The sequence below is a fragment of the Panthera onca genome, chromosome D3 (genome assembly GCF_046562875.1).
Source record: "Panthera onca isolate mPanOnc1 chromosome D3, mPanOnc1 haplotype 2, whole genome shotgun sequence".
Taxonomy (NCBI): Eukaryota; Metazoa; Chordata; class Mammalia; order Carnivora; family Felidae; genus Panthera; species Panthera onca.
The window spans coordinates 42,393,839-42,410,443 of record NC_138350.1 but is presented as its reverse complement, the minus strand read 5'-3'; the positions used below and the strand labels follow the sequence as shown (position 1 = coordinate 42,410,443).

Below are 16,605 nucleotides of genomic sequence, written 5' to 3'. Positions count from 1 at the left end.
CAAGTCCTTAAATCAATGAAATGCTCCTTAGGCACTGTTTGGATTCTTCTTTAGAGTTTCAAAACTTAAAAGCATACAATGCAATTATTTCTAGAACAATGTATATATCCCTTCTGGTTTTTATCTAAGACTAAAGAGAAGGAGAAATTAGATACACACACATTTTTCGAAAATTTATAAAACTGACCTGAAAGTCTTTAATTTTGCCCAAATTCCCATGATGTTTAATTTATTCCCACCATGCTTTTGCTGTGACAACACCTTGAGTTTCAATGTATGTTTTAGCCACAGATCTAAAACTTATAAATTTAATTGGTATATAAATTGAATACATAACTGTAAACATGAAATTAATACAGAAGATTAGGGAGAGGAAGCTTTCAGCAACATAAGAAACCAACAAGGAACAGTCAGGTGTGCTTCAAAAACCAAAATAAGTCACATGAGGGCGAGCTTGGCTGGAGATGAGTTTACCGAAGCTAGGCAAGAAGGAATCAGTTTAATCTGTTACAAATCTCAAAAACTCGAAACCTTTCTGATCTTTGATACCTTTTGGTGCAGGTCTTGTATTCTATTCAACCACTAGCTTTTTCTCAGGAATTAGCAGAAGTTGTATATCTGCCTCTCATACTCAAGGTAATATTTCTTTTTTTTTTAATTAAAAAAAATATCTTTATTTATTTTTGAGAGAGAGACAGCGTGCGAGCAGGGGAGGAGCAGAGAGAGAGGGAGACACAGAATCTGAAGCAGGTTCCAGGCTCCGAGCTGTCAGCACAGAGCCCGATACGGGGCTTGAACTCATGAACAGCAAGATCATGACCTGAGCCGAAGTCGGATGCTCAACCAACCCAGGCCACCCAAGCTAATATTTCTAAGTAATAGGAGTAAGAAAGTTTTTTTTAAATAAGTTTTCATTGCTATCCAAGAATTTAATTGTAATTTGTGCATATTATGTATGTTTAAAACCACTTTTTCCAGTTATAAAAAACTGTTTTCAAATTTTAGATGTACAGAAGTTATAAATACATTTTTTTATTATATGTGCTGCCCAAGCTAGCACAATAAACACATTCTTTTAAAATACTGTCTTCCTTTTTAGCTTATTCTCCTACCTAATATCCTTTCTCAAGAAAGATGATGTGTTACTACATGTAGTTTATTTAAATTTTTTTAAATGTTTATTTTTGAGAGAGAGAGAGAGAGAGAGAGAGAGAGAGTGTGTGTGTGTGTGTGTGTGTGAGTGGAGGAGGGCAGAGAGAGAGAGAGGGAGACACAGAATCTGAAGCAGGTTTCAGGCTCTGAGCTGTCAGCACAGAGCCCCATGTGGGGCTCGAACCTGTGAACCACGAGATCGTGACCTGAGCCGAAGTCAGACACTTAAACAACTGAGCCATCCAGATGCCCCAACAGGTAGTTTAATTGTTAGAGCCTGATACAAATTAAATGTCTGCTTCAAAATTTTAATTGCCAAATGTTAAAAGATTTTTTATTTTAATTTTTAACTTTCATTAAGCAAATTCTATCCTGTCATCAATAAATAAAAAAAGCATATTTTAGGTATACACTAGGTACTTAAATGCTTATTGCTCCATTTTCTTAGCTTGTTTCATTCAAAAATTAATGCCAATATAGTTCTCTGGATATTTACTTGGTAAACAGGTGTTAAATACCAATTTTGCCTTTCAATAGGCCATTTTTTACTTCTAAAGTCCACAGAATAATGGTAATTTTACAGTAGAATGTCAAAGACAAGCAATGACTTTCTAGCAATTTGCTGGAAGAGATTTGCTAGAACATGATTTTACTTTTTAAATTAATAGAAAAAGTCTCTCAGATCTAAAATATCAAAACTTATTACATGCATACCTGTAGGCACTCTCTTCCAGAAACATAAAGGGTAAAGATGAAAGATGAAATCTAGTTTTGTCAAAATATTCACTATAGGAGGCTCCTTTAACTGGGCAGCCACTGGAACACCTTCCAGAAATCTCAAATTTACCATTTTCAAAATGGGACCTATCATCCTTCCCATCAAAATCTACTCTTCCTTCTCTGTCACCCATGTTTCAACAAATGTAAGTATATACTGCCTTAGACACCTGACAGTCATTCTTAACTCATACTCCATATATCCAATCAGTCACCAGGAGCTGCTCATACTACACTGAAATCTCCAAAATTCTTCTACTTCTCCTTCAACTATTTACTACTTCCCTTGGGTACTAATCACTGTCTGTATTATTGCAAAAGCTTCCTTTACTATCTCTGTACTTCTAGTGTCACCATTTCTCCAGTCTTTTCTGGCTATAGTGTGAAGATGTGTTTTCTACAAAGAAAATCTGATTAAGAGTGTGAAACTAAATAAAGGAAATCTCATTTAAAATGGAGTCAGGAGGCCAGAAGAGGAGCCTTCCAGCCCCACCACTTGTCCTCAACCACAGGCCCCAACAGGAAGAAACATACATTGCATTCCCAACAAGAAGAAGCCCACTTTACTTCTCCGAGAGGAGGGAATTTCTCCTTGACCAGTAACAAGCTCAACCAACAGAAAAATACCACAACTCAGTCAATGAGAAACCATCACCATATCTGAACTCTCACTTCCTCCAAAGGACTTTTGTTCAACTTCCAACTTCCTCCTTTTCTCTAGAAAGTAAAGTTCTTCTTTGATCTCAACTTGCCCCAAATTGCAATGCTATGCTATTCCCAGATAAACCCATTTTCCTGGACAAAATAACTGACAGTTTTAAAGGTTAACAGGAGCCTTCAATGACCCCAACCCCCTCCTGCTCCCAAAAATAAAGTCCAAACCCCTTAATATGAACCAGAAGACCCCGCAGGGTTTGTTTTATTTACCTCTCCTGGCTCATCTCTTTACATTAATCCCCTACATTCTATGCTCCCTACATACTCAATTTCTTTTAGATCTTCAAATGCACTATGTTCTCTTCATAAATGCTAGGCACAATCTACCTTTCCTTATGCTTGATTTATAACTACCTAACCTTCAGGCTTTAGCTTAAACATTCGAGGAATCTTCTCTGACCTCTCAAGTGGTCTTACATCACATTTTATTCTCTCCCACCACCATTTACTATGCTGAACTGTCACTGCCTATTTGTCTCTATCCTCCTCTGAACTGTAAATTCTGGGACAGCAATTTTTTTGTCTCTATTGTAGCTTGGCCTACCATCTACCCCACAGCTGATATCCAGTATTTTTAGAGTGAATGAGTAAGCACTAACTTTGGAGTTAGACCTACATTTCAATCCTGCTTCTGTCACTTATTAGCTACTGTGATCCTTTATCAAATTACTTAAATTGCTCCTAAAGCCGAGTTTCCTCTTTTTGCGAGGATTAATAATACCTATCTTGCAAGGTTGTGACAAGTAACTGACATTATATAGAGAGCAGCTAACACATACCTGAACAAAAGGCAAGTGTTTGCTTTGGTTAAGACTCTTCCGGCTATAAGGACAGGATCTGACTAGAGGTAGCTTAAACAAAACAGAGTATTTTTTTTTTTTTTAACGTTTATTTTATTTTTTTTGAGACAGAGAGAGCATGAATGGGGGAGAGGCATAGAGAGAGGGAGACACAGAATCTGAAACAGGCTCCAGGCTCTGAGCTGTCAGCACAGAGTCCGACGCGGGGCTCGAACTCACGGACCGTGAGATCATGACCTGAGCCGAGGTCAGACGCTTAACCGACTGAGCCACCCAGGCGCCCCAAAACAGAGTATTTTTATAAAGCCTCAGGAGTTTCACATGCAATTCAAAGTCATAAAGAAAAACTAGAACCAGGAACTTAAGTAATAAAATGTAAATTTATTTGCTTTCCTTTTCCTGGTCCTTCTGTCTGCCCCATTTCCAACCCTTTCCTCCCCATCTTCTCCTCCCCTCCCTATTTATGCATCTCTTTCCTCCTTCCCTCTTGTGTGTTTGTCTCAGTCTCTGCCCATCCTTCACCTCTGCTACCCTGTTCATCTACTTCATTCTTGTCTCCTGTGGCAGAATGACTTTTTTGATTCTTTACAGGGTAGAAGATGGCTGCCAATAGTTCCAGAGTTATGGATCTTCATTTTAGAGCTACACAGAGGGATTTTAAGTATCAACTTCAAATTCCTAAAGAACTCTAGCCCACACTGGGTCAGCTGTCTGCATGTGGCTCAATCCCCTCCAGCTAGGAGGTAGGATCACCACTGAAACATAACAGATGGGGAAGGTCTCAGAAAATGAAGGAGTTAAAGCAATCAAAACACTAGGGGCTTATTACTCCATCCATTAAGTAAACACTATTAATGCTTCACAAGAATTATTTAAGTGAATTAGCTCCAATAAGAATATATTAGTAATTAGTCAAGTTTTAAGTGACACTTAAAGAAGTGTCATTAAAGATTTTAATGAATGGAAAATGTGGTATCAACATGAAACATGTAAAAAGGATTATCCTCTTTATTTTTAACTTTCTGAACTTCTGATCTGAACAGTTAATGGTGCAAAACAGACTACAAATATACTTATTTTTTAATATAAAAGAAAAAGATTTAAAGATATTCTAAGAAAGTTTCAAATTGTACAGCACACTTTTAGCTAGAGACCCAAACAGAGCTGGGAAAAGATCTCAAAAACACTTTTTAAATTTTGAATTAGCACGTATCTTGTTCCAAACTGAACAGAAAAGAAAACCTTATATAAAGTGGGATAAACGTTTGGGAAAAATCATCACATAACCTTTTATAGCTCCGTAGCAGTAAGTATAGATCCAATGTTATAACGAAACTAAATCTGAGAGCTCAACTTAGTTGAATTGGAAAAATCAGCATAAAACATTAAGGAGGGAGTTAATATATCTACTTCCCTACCTGTACATAGATTTTTCTAACCTTCTATACATATCATTTACTGGTTAATTTTTTACCTGATACTAATATTTGTAATATACAACTAATGAAGTTTTTTTAGCTGTTTAATAATAAACAAAATACAGATGCTATTTAAAGGAAACAAGAATGGTAAAATTACTGAGTCTTCCCAAATTTCTTATTGGCAAAAAATGTCCATTTTGAGATATACATATTTTGTCACGTATGTGGCCAAAACTTTTCTTATTAATAATGGCTCGTATCTCTGTGAGTTCGAGCCCCGCGTCGGGCTCTGGGCTGATGGCTCAGAGCCTGGAGCCTGCTTCCGATTCTGTGTCTCCCTCTCTCTCTGTCCCTCCCCCGTTCATGCTCTGTCTCTGTCTCAAAAATAAATAAACGTTAAAAAAAAAATTAAACAAAAAAACTAATGGCTCGTATCTTCAATGGTTACTGTCTAGACTAAATAAGTTAGTGCATCCATCACCTTTTTACTTTATATACATCTGCTATTTAAATTTTAATATGTGATCATGGAGGAAATTTGCAGTTACAAAGAAAAGAAAAATTCCCCTTAGCTATGTAACCTAACACATTTTCAGGTCCTAGGAATTAGGATGTGGATTTTTAGGGGAAGCCATAATTCTGCTTGCCACAGTGCCTATATCTGTAATCAATACATTGCCAAAATAATATTGACCTATTAGGGTTTAGACGGTGAACATGTTTTGGCTCGAGATGTATCATGTGTTAGTTAATTATGTACTAAGGAACATAACTTTTCTAAATTAGGAGACCGGTTTAATTTACTTAGCACTTCAAAGCAAAACCAAGTGGTTGAGTCCATCTAGTTAACTCCCTTATACAAGTGGGTCTTAGAGGGAAATAAGCCAATTAAGAGATACTATCTTCCTCTTCCCTTATCAAACCTCTGAAGTACTAGCCCTGGTGGGGGAGAAAAAGGAACAAGTAAAACTGGCCTTGTTCTAAGTGCCTGGAAGGAGACAAAAGCATTGTAAAAGGCCTGAATCCTGGTAACAGGGCTGTGACTGGCATTACCATAAGCCTGTTCAGATGACATTGAATCCAACTGTTCTTCAAGGCCCCGTAATGAGAATTCGACAGGAAGCTGGTCTCAGCAGAGCAATTACCAAGATTATCAGGAATTTAAAGATGGGTGACTTCCTTTGTTACAACACCAAAACAGGGAGGCATTCCCCCCACCCGAAGATTCCCCCCCCCCCCAGAAGAGAGAAGGGTACTTGATACAAGTACTTAATTTGGGTGAATTATTTGTGAATTAGCTTACTCTAATAGGATTTATCTGTAAACCCCCAAATCAATGCTCATGGCACTTTTGTGGTTATTTGCAGACATGTGCAGGGCTGTGAAAAATTTAAGTTACCAGACCCACATATCCCAAGCTCAGGTCAAACAAGGCTCTTATACTGTAAATGACTGTCCTTTCTGCAGTCTATCTAGTGTCACTTTTTGTATGTGTGTTTTGTTGGTGATGTCACAGTTTCAATTGGCCCGCAGGTGTTAGTGCTAAAGTGCTGTCTAGGGTTCCTAAACCAAGAAGGCTGTGGTGTGCCTATTCGGGCATCAGTTACAGTGCTATTTGTGAATTCAATGTTAATGAGTCAACAGAATACATTAAAGATGTCACACATGGAACAGAAGTACACATGAAACAAGATTATGAATTGATCGGTTGACAACAATGTTGTAACCAGAGGCCCACAGGAACCTAACCTTGTATTTCCTCTAGGAACAATGATCAGTACGCACTAATCCAGTATTCAAGTGACTTCTAAACATAACTACTGCAAATGACAACTGACTATATATGAACACTTCAACAGACAAGATTTCTAGGAGCCAAAAATTACACTTTTTCAAAGTTGTAATACATACTGTCAAATTTCCCTCTAATAATAAATTTTTAAAAGAAAAATCTAAAATGCTACTTTTAAAAGTATAGCTTGTTTGTTCTATTTTTAAATTATGTCTTTAAATGAATTTAAGCTCCCAAGAATATCCAAACCACTTTTGCATTTTTAAGTGAATTAAAATTCTTCAATTGTTACATTTTATTGTTTTGCCCCAACAGTTAAAGTATTGAATTTACTAACCATGTACCTAGTTATCAATTATAAAACAAAAACCAATGTGAGCAAATTGAGAACAAGTGGTTATGACATTCATGTTATATGAACATATGAATATATTAAATACATATTTAATAATGCGCACATTCACTATATTTCAAAAGGTTTTGATAAATAAGTGAATAAAGGAAAAACTAAACACAACACACCAAGAAGTAGTCTGATTAAGCATGTACGGTAATAAAACAACTTATGAACTGAATTACAATCTAGTAAAAAATAATGCATTTCTCTTAATTAGATAATGACAGCCACAAAAACAACAGATGACACTTAATGAACAGTTACTACATTATAGCCACTGTGCTTAATATTTAAAATGGCTTATCTCATTTAAGTCTCAAAATACCCTGAAAAACAACTGCAGTTATTTTCCTTACTGATGGATGTAGAACCCAACCAAGGTCATACAGCAAGTGAGGGAGTAAGACTCCAGAGCTCCAGTGGCTTACCAGCGTCAAACTGAACATATTTAAAGCCTCAAGCTGTACAAACATGTCTCCATAGTAGCCTCAGGTATTTATTAAAAATGGAAGATTCAGGGGCGCCTGGGTGGCGCAGTCGGTTAAGCGTCCGACTTCAGCCAGGTCACGATCTCGCGGTCTGTGAGTTCGAGCCCCGCGTCAGGCTCCGGGCTGATGGCTCGGAGCCTGGAGCCTGTTTCCGATTCTGTGTCTCCCTCTCTCTCTCTGCCCCTCCCCCGTTCATGCTCTGTCTCTCTCTGTCCCAAAAATAAATAAAAAACGTTGATAAAAATGGAAGATTCATGATCTCAGTCCAGGTTTAGTGAATTAGAATTTCTAGAGGTAGAATTTAGGAGTCTACATTTCAACAAGACATCCCAGGTGATGAGCAGCAACAGTGACATTTGAGAGCCACCACTTTTAAATATACTACTGACCCCTTATTCCTATGCTAGAAGCACACTATAACCAGGAAATACTGTGCCTTCTCCATCTCCTCTGTGTCTCTGTTCATATTATCAGCTCCCTCTGGAATGTTTTATTTATTCTTCAAAACATACTTAAATCCCACCTCCATCAAGCCTTCACTGAATGTGTGTTTCTCTTCTCTTGATCTGCCATTGAACTTTAAACCTCCAATACAAAATTTCTCTCAGGTCTATAGTAGTAGCACATTTAATTGATAAACAAGAGAGAGCAGTTTCCTTTTTATCTCCTAAAAAGCTTAATTAATTAACATGGTGCCTTGCCTGGAGTAGACATAATTTTTTCTTTTAAAGTTTGTGGGACTTGACCCAAAAGATAAATACTAGTCAACAAAGTAATGTTTAAGTCTGACTTCTTAAACGGAAGGGAGTGTAGATAAAAAGACTGTATATAAAACAAATAAAAATAAATTTAACCCATAGTAACTTAACATGTATCAGGCTAATTTACTAGTTACCTACATCTCCTTTAAGCTCTAAAGAGTTGATAATGCTTATGACTTCAAAAACTGCTCTAGCCTCACAATGTCAGTATAAAGTGGGTGACAAGAAAATAGCAGCTATATGAGAAAGGCAAAATGCATGGTGACCATTTCCAGACACTTCTGACATCATCATATCAGTTCAGGGTGGCAACAGCAATTGACAATATTAGTTTTCTGCATCACTTAACATTTAGCAATAGCCATTACTTCCATGAAGAAATACTACAGATATTTGAATACATTAAATTTAAAGGAAGAAAGTATTTGATACATATCAAGTTTTTATATAGTTGAGCTCCATGGACCATATCTATATCATAAAATCATATGTATCTGCATGACATGTGTTCTGAAAAACTTCATTCCATCTACAATTTAATCTCCAAAAAATATGAATTTGCCTGCTTTTACTTTTTTAAGTAAAAAAATTAATGTGCAAACACTGTGAATCTGATGAAGCTGTTGCATTAAAATGAGACAAAGATCAGGGTGCTTCGTGGCTCAGTCAGTTGAGGGTTGGACTTTTGGCTCTGATTCTGTGTTTCCCTCTCTCTCTGCCCCTTCCCTGCTCAGTCTCTGTCTCTCTGTCTCCAACTCTCTCTGGAAAAATAAATTTTTTTTTTTAAATTTAAAAAGATAGGAGACCTAAACAAATCAATAAGCAAGAAAATACTTAAAACCTTTTCCAAAAATCAATTACAAAAGCATGTATTTAAATTTTCTGACCCTTACATGAATAAATTAGTCCTATGCTCTTTAATCTCTTCAGAAGCATTCAGGAAAAAGCTTCCTGCTTATTTTTTGCTGATAGCCCAATGCTGACAGAGTTGATCCGGTGTCTCTATGGAGCCAAAAAGTTGGGGGAACAAGGACAAGATCTAGTGAAGAGGTTCTGAGTCAGGTAAATCTCCCCCCACCCCACCCCCCCGCCAAGAATCCTCTTTTGAACTGCTAGCAAATACTGGCATTACTTAGTCACCAGCTAATTAGTTTTCCTGGGGAAGTAACTGCACTGAAAATCCCTAATATTCTATAACCACCAAGGACCAGCAGCAGTGTCCTCTCCTCTCCCACTATATTTGATCACCAAGTATAGTTTTGTTCTTGTTTTTCAAATTTAGAGTGTAGGACAACTCCAAAAATGCAGTGCAAATAATAATGTATATTTTTCTACTTTCTAATCTTAAAATATATCTAATTTGTCTTTCAGTTTTTCTAACTTTTGATATAAAGATTCATCAAAGAGAGAAGTTCTGGCCATTTGTCTTTTAGACATTTCAATTTTCTTGGTTTTAGTATTGTTTCAACAGACATTCTGAGTTATCAAATACCTCCTTCCCAACCACTCCTAACAGAGTAATAGGTGCCAGAAGAATGCTAGGGCCAAGGAGCTCTAGCACAGAACTCCTGAAGACCCTCAGAATTTCCTAACTGGTAAGAGCAATAAAGGAGAAAGGAACACCTTTTGTTATTCATTAGAGGCCCCTTTCAACCACACCTGAGTTTACAGTAATGTAGTAATTTTTGGAAAGCCCCTGAGGGTAGAGGGGCCAACCATGAGTGGACTTTCAAGCCCACCACACACTCCCACCTAAGGGAAGGGAAAAGAAGCTGGACGTTGAGCTAATAACCAAAGGTCAGTGATTTAACCATTTATGCCTATGCAAATAAGGCTCCATAAAAATCCTAACTGAAAGGGTTTAGGGGTGCCTGGGTGGCTCAGTTGGTTAAGTCTGACTTCAGCTCAGGTCATGAACTCGTGGCTCATGAGTTCAAGCCCTGTGTCAGATCCTGTGCTGACAACTCAGAGCCTGGAGCCTGCTTTAGATTCTGTGTCTCCCTCTCTCTCTGCCCCTCCCCCGCTTGCACTTTGTCTGTCTCTCAAAAAATAAACAGTTAAAAAAAAAAAAAAAGAAAGAAAGCTTCAGAGACCTTCCACGTTGGTGAACATGGGTAGAGGTGCCAGGAGGGTGGCTTACCTGGAAGTCCATGCCCTTTTCCACATACTTTGCCTTATGTACCTCTTCACCTGGCAGATCCCTGAGTTGTACTCTTTTATAATAAACCATTAATCTAGCAAGTGAACTATTTTCCTAAATTTTATTAGCCATTCTAGCAAATTATCAAACTGAGGGGGAAGTTACCAGAACTTCCAAAACTGTCCCAGTTGGACAGAAACTGTGGGTAACGTGAGGGTCTACTATTTGCAACTGGCACCCGACGTTAGGACTGGGAGAACAGTCTTAAAACACTTAGCCCTTAATCTTTAGGACCTAAAGCTAACTCCAGGTAAACAGTGTGAGAATTGAACTGAAGAACACCCAGCTGGTGTTGAAAACTTAACTGGTGTGGGAAAATCCCCACACATCTGTTGACCAGAGTATTCTCAGGGTACTGTACAGAGGAAACAGTTTTCCTTTAGCGCGTGTTTTTTTTTTTCTTTTTCTTTTCATTACTATACTGGACAGTACTCATAACCACCGTTTATGCTTCTCTACTAAAAAAAAAAGATGCAGTTTATTCTCAGAATGTAAGAATAGTTTTTTACTAGCATGTCTATTCATACCATTAATTAATTGTATTAAAAAATGTGTGGGGCGCCTGGGTGGTTCAGTCGGTTAAGCGTCCGACTTCGGCTCAGGTCATGATCTCGTGGCCTGTGGGTTCGAGCCCCGCGTCGGGCTCTGTGCTGACAGCTCAGAGCCTGGAGCCTGTTTCAGATTCTGTGTCTCCCTCTTTCTCTGACCCTCCCCTGTTCATGCTCTCTCTCTCTCTCTCTCTCTCAAAAATAAATAAAACGTTAAAAAAAATTATTAAAAAAAAAAAACGTGAAGAGGCACGCCTGGGTGGCTCAGTTGGTTAAGTGTCCGACTTCAGCTCAGGTCATGATCTCACAGTCTGTGAGTTCGAGCCCCGTGTCAGGCTCTGTGCTGACAGCTCGGAGCCTGGAGCCTGCTTCAGATTCTGTCTCCATCTCTCTCTGCCCCTCCCCTGCTCGCGCTCTGTCTCTCTCTCTCTCTCTCTCAAATATAAAAAATAAAACATTTAAAAAATTTAAAAAAAAAAGGAGTCGATGCTCCTTGGATAACTGGCTACAGCAAGGTAAGTTCAAGATGAACCTAGGACATCTCACACTAAAAAAAATAAAGTAGTACTCAAAAAATCATGGGAATATATCAAAAGTACACAGGAGCCATCTTGAAGATCTTGCTGGCCAAAAATAGAATGAATTTGAGCATCAAAATAAATAAGGATACTAATAACCTTTTGACTAAAAAAATATATAAATCATTCTAATAATAAACAAATGAGGAAGGAAAGGTTTTCTCTTTCAGAATCTCAACTAACACATATAGAAGGAATTATAGAATTAGGAAAGTATTATTTTGCAACCAACGCTGCAGTAATCAATTCAGGCAAAACTCACTGATGATTGAGCTAAAACTACTTCCCCACATATTATTTATTAATTTTTTAAACTTTTTTTAATGTTTACAGTACTGTTGTACTTTATTTGAGCTTGGGAATTCTTTTTTTTTATTTTTTATTTTTTTAATGTTTATTCATTTTTGAGAGACAGAGACAGCATGAGCAGGGAAGAGGCAGAGAGAGGGAGACACAGAATCTGAAGCAGGCTCCAGGCTCTGAGCTGTCAGCATAGAGCCCGACACAAGGCCTGAACTCACGATCTGTGAGATCATGACCTGAGCCGAAGTCGGATGCTCAACTGACTGAGCCACTCAGGTGCCCCCATTACTTATTAATTTAAAAGAGAAAAATGCTAACTTCATGGTGAAGAAGCCTGACAGATATCACCTACCTAAGTGGTTAATACTGCCAATACTGGGGCAGACTAACATAGAGTGCTTCTTGATGGGCTATACTAGGAAGGCCACAATCCCTTTTATATAGCATTCCTGCCCTAAATTCATCATCTGAATCTAATCATGAGAAACATCTGACAAATCCTAAGGTACACTGTACAAAACATGTAGCCTGACTTCAAAAATACGAACATCTGAAAGACAAGGCTGAAGAACCGTGCAAATTAAAGAAGACTAAAAGATAGGACAACTAAATGCCGGGGATTAGATTCTGGATTTTTGTTATAAAGAAATTACGAGGACAACTAGGAAACTATCCATTATGGACTACTGTGTTTAGTTTCTTAGGGCTTCTGTAAAAAAATACCTATGTCTATATCTATGTCTGTATCTATGTCTATGTCTATGTCTATATCTATATCTATATCTATATCTATATCTATCTATACATCAAGGGACTAGCAGGGCCATGTTCCCTTTGAAACTCTGGACAGAATCTTTTCTTGCCTCCTCCTAGCTTCTGATTATTGCTGGCAATTCTTGAGGTTCCTTGACTTGTGGCTGGACCATTCCAACCTCTGCTTCTGTTGTCACATAGCATTTTCCTCTTCTTATAAGGACACTGGTCATATTGGATTAGGGCCCATCCTAATTTGGTATGAATTCATTTTAACTTGATTATATCTACAACTACCCTATTTCCAGATAAGGTCACATTCACAGGTACTGGGGGTTAGGACTTAAAACTATCTTTTGGGAGAACACAACTCAACCTACAACTGTGTGTTAGATAACTGTTTAATAGTGATGTTAAAGTTTCTGAATTTAATAATTGTACTGTGGTTACATAAGAAAATGTCCCTGTTTTTAGAAAATACACACTGAAGTACTTAAGGGTAATAAGACATGATCTTTCCAACTAACTTTCAAATAGGGGAGTAGGGAGAGTGGGAATACCCACAGGCATATACACAGAGTGGGAATAATAAAATCAAACATAACAAAAGGTTAACAATTGGTAAATCTGGGTGAGGGAGACCTAGATGTTCTTTGTACTGTTCTAGCAACTCTTCTGTAACTTTGAAATTATTTCCCAATAACAAGGTGTTTTGGGTTTTTTAATGTTTACTTATTTTTGAGAGAGAGACAGAGCATGAGCAGGGAAGGGGCTGAGAGAGAGGGAAACAGAATCTGAAGCAGGCTCCAGGCTCTGAGCTGTCAGCACAGAGGCTGATGCAGGGCTCGAACTCATGGACTGGGAGATCATGACCTGAGACGAAGTCAGATGCTGAACCAACTGAGCCACCCAGATGCCCCAACAAGGTTTTTTTTCAAACCACACACAAAATAACATCTACAAGTAAGTTTATCGAAAAGCATTTTGAGTCTATATTACAAAAATAAAACTCCTGGACTATAAAGAACCTCATTAAGTGGAAACCTATAACTTTTTTTTTTTTTTTTTTTTTTTTAAAGTATGGGGCTCAATACAGGGCTTGAATCCACCACCCTGAGATTAAGACCTAAGATGAAATCAAGAGTGAGACACTTAAGTCACCCAGACACCCCAGAATCATATAACTTTTTAGATGGTAAGAGTCATAATTAAAAGATGTCCATTCTTCCTAAATAAACCTAAATCATTAACATTATCTAAATCGAAATCACAATGAAGCTCATAAGGACAAGTATACGCATAAAACTAGCTGAGAGGGGCGCCTGGGTGGCACAGTCGGTTAAGCGTCCGACTTCAGCCAGGTCACGATCTCGCGGTCTGTGAGTTCGAGCCCCGCGTCAGGCTCTGGGCTGATGGCTCGGAGCCTGGAGCCTGTTTCCGATTCTGTCTCCCTCTCTCTCTGCCCCTCCCCCGTTCATGCTCTGTCTCTCTCTGTCCCAAAAATAAATTAAAAAAAAAAAACGTTGAAAAAAAAAAAAATTAAAAAAAAAAAAAAATTGGCTGAGAAACTTTTAGAATTACTAGTAAATTCCAACCTCATGGTTAACAGCACAGGCTATGGAGTTAGAGAGCTGATTACAGTCCTAGCTTGTATGTGAATAAATGTAATTTCTCACAGCCTACATCTTCATCTGTAAAAATACGGATATTAAGAATACTAACTCAGTGTTCACTTTGGCAGCACATATACTAAAATTGGAAAGATACAAAGATTAGCAAAGCCCCCAGATAAGGATGAAATACAAATTTGTGAAGTATTCCATATTTAACAAAAAGAAAGAAAATTATTTCATTAAATAAAATGGCTACATGTCAGAATATTTAAGCCAGATTTTTAAAAGAAAAATAGAGTTTTGTGAGAAATGAATTAGTTAAAATATGATAAAATATTTATCATTTTGACTGGAACACAGGCAATACTCAACTGAACGAATACTGAACTAGCTGCTGTTCTTGCTGTTGTTATCATGGTCCTCATCATCAAGCTATGTGGTACTAGCATAGGAATAAACAAGCAAATATCTGGAAAAGAAGGAAAGCTCAGAAACAGGCCTTTGAATAAATGAATTTGTGAATGCTCTAAAGGTAGCATTCTGAATCCATGGCAAAAGGATAGATTTAATAAAAAGCACTGGTGAGCTACATCCTGAGGGGGGAAAAAAAAAGAGGGAGAGAATTGGATTCTTATCTCACAACATATATAAATTGCAGAGTTCCAGAGTAAAGAGTTAAATTACTTGCAATCTAGGACAAGACAAAAACCTACAGACAGAATTTTTTAAATGATCATCAGCTGTGGAAAGCATCCTTAAAACACAAAATCCAGAAGTTATAAAAAGGAAGTTATTTTTAATACTTTTTTAAAGGTAAAATGAAAAAATATTAGATGAAAAGACAAGCAAAGATATGGAGAAAGTGTTTGCAACATAGATACAAAGAATATCCATACAATATAAAAATACCTAAAAATCTATAAGAAAAAGAACCCAATAGCAAAATTGTCAAAGGTTATAAACAAGCACTTTACCACATGGAAAAATGCACAGTCACTTTCAATTGAAAAAGCAAATTACAATAATTTTAAGGTATCTTCATTCACACACATAACTAACAAAAATAAAACAAGGTTTGCAGATACTGTGAGATAAACAAACATACTTATATATTCCAGTTCAATCTGCCTTAACAACAGCAACAACAAATATGGAAATACATAACAGGAGCTTTGAACCCGTTACTATCCCTGGCTCTGAATATCATCAAAAAGATAAACAGCAATGCCAATTATGCCATTAGAAGACTTAATTACTAAAAAAAAAAAAAAGAAAGAAAGAAAGAAAGAAAGAAAGAGAGAGAGAGAGAGAGAAAAGAAAAAGAGACTTAATTACAGAAAAGGGAACATAAAACAGACCCAAAAAAAGGCAGTAGAAAAGGAATCACTGACCTTTACTGCTAGAAAGTAAGCTCATCAGGTCCACCCACTCACCCACAGTAAAGTACCACTAACAGATGACCTAGATACATTTATTTACCCAAACTCAAAGATGGCTCAATAATTCAATAAAGCACTTCTTCTTTATAAGCTTACAATTATTTATAAATGGTAACGTTAATAAACTGTTACAGAATTTTAAACAGGCATCAAAAGCAACTTTCAGTGTCTGCATTTATGAAAATTCACCTTATTTAAGGCATCATTTAGTCAATTTTCTTTTTTTTCTTTTTCAAGATGTCTCCCTGTCTCTGTGATTTCTCTATTAACTGGGGCCCCGATAATATCAGAAATGTCTTTCAGAACCTTCAGACAGAATTCTCCTGGACCTAGAAACTTGAAATCAACTGAAGCTAGATGCCCTCTTACCATCTATTATCTACTTACTTTCTTACTCTCTTTTCTAGCTTTGCTAACTTAAGGAGTATCTTCTTGTTACAGAAGTCAGGAGATAAAAAGAAGACATGCTAGATGTTTCCTGTTATCTATTATTTCAACTTTCCTGGATCTGTGGCTTCCCTTTTAACTTGCAGCTTTGAATTTATTTCTAAGAATCATCTATGTTGTCATTAGTTTTCTTTCTACTAGGCATCAATCATTCTAAAAATCCTATTCATCCTCTAACAATATCCTAAAAGGTTCTTGACCCCCTCTTCTACTTGAGTTCTATTATGAGTTCCTCCTTCTGATCTGAGGGGGAGGGGCACGGAGAGGGGGAGAAAGAGTCTCAAGAAAGCTCCGCAAGGCAGCTCCAGTGAGGAGCCTGATGCAGGGCTCAAACTCAGTTCATGACCAGAATCAAAGTCAGATAGTTAACTGACTGAGCCACCCAGGTGCTCAAGTTCTAGTCATTAAAAACAAACAAA

General features: G+C 37.3%; 1 protein-coding gene and 1 non-coding gene across 4 annotated transcripts in view; one reads left to right on the top strand and one right to left on the bottom strand.

The window, feature by feature from the left end:
* YES1 (YES proto-oncogene 1, Src family tyrosine kinase) overlaps nt 1-16,605 on the bottom strand; it is a 68,626-nt gene that overhangs the window by 40,683 nt on the left and 11,338 nt on the right. The gene's annotated exons all lie outside the window — the stretch shown is intronic.
* Nucleotides 14,413-14,516, top strand: LOC132666198 (U6 spliceosomal RNA). The gene has a single exon (XR_009604560.1). It is a non-coding gene; the product is annotated as a U6 spliceosomal RNA (small nuclear RNA).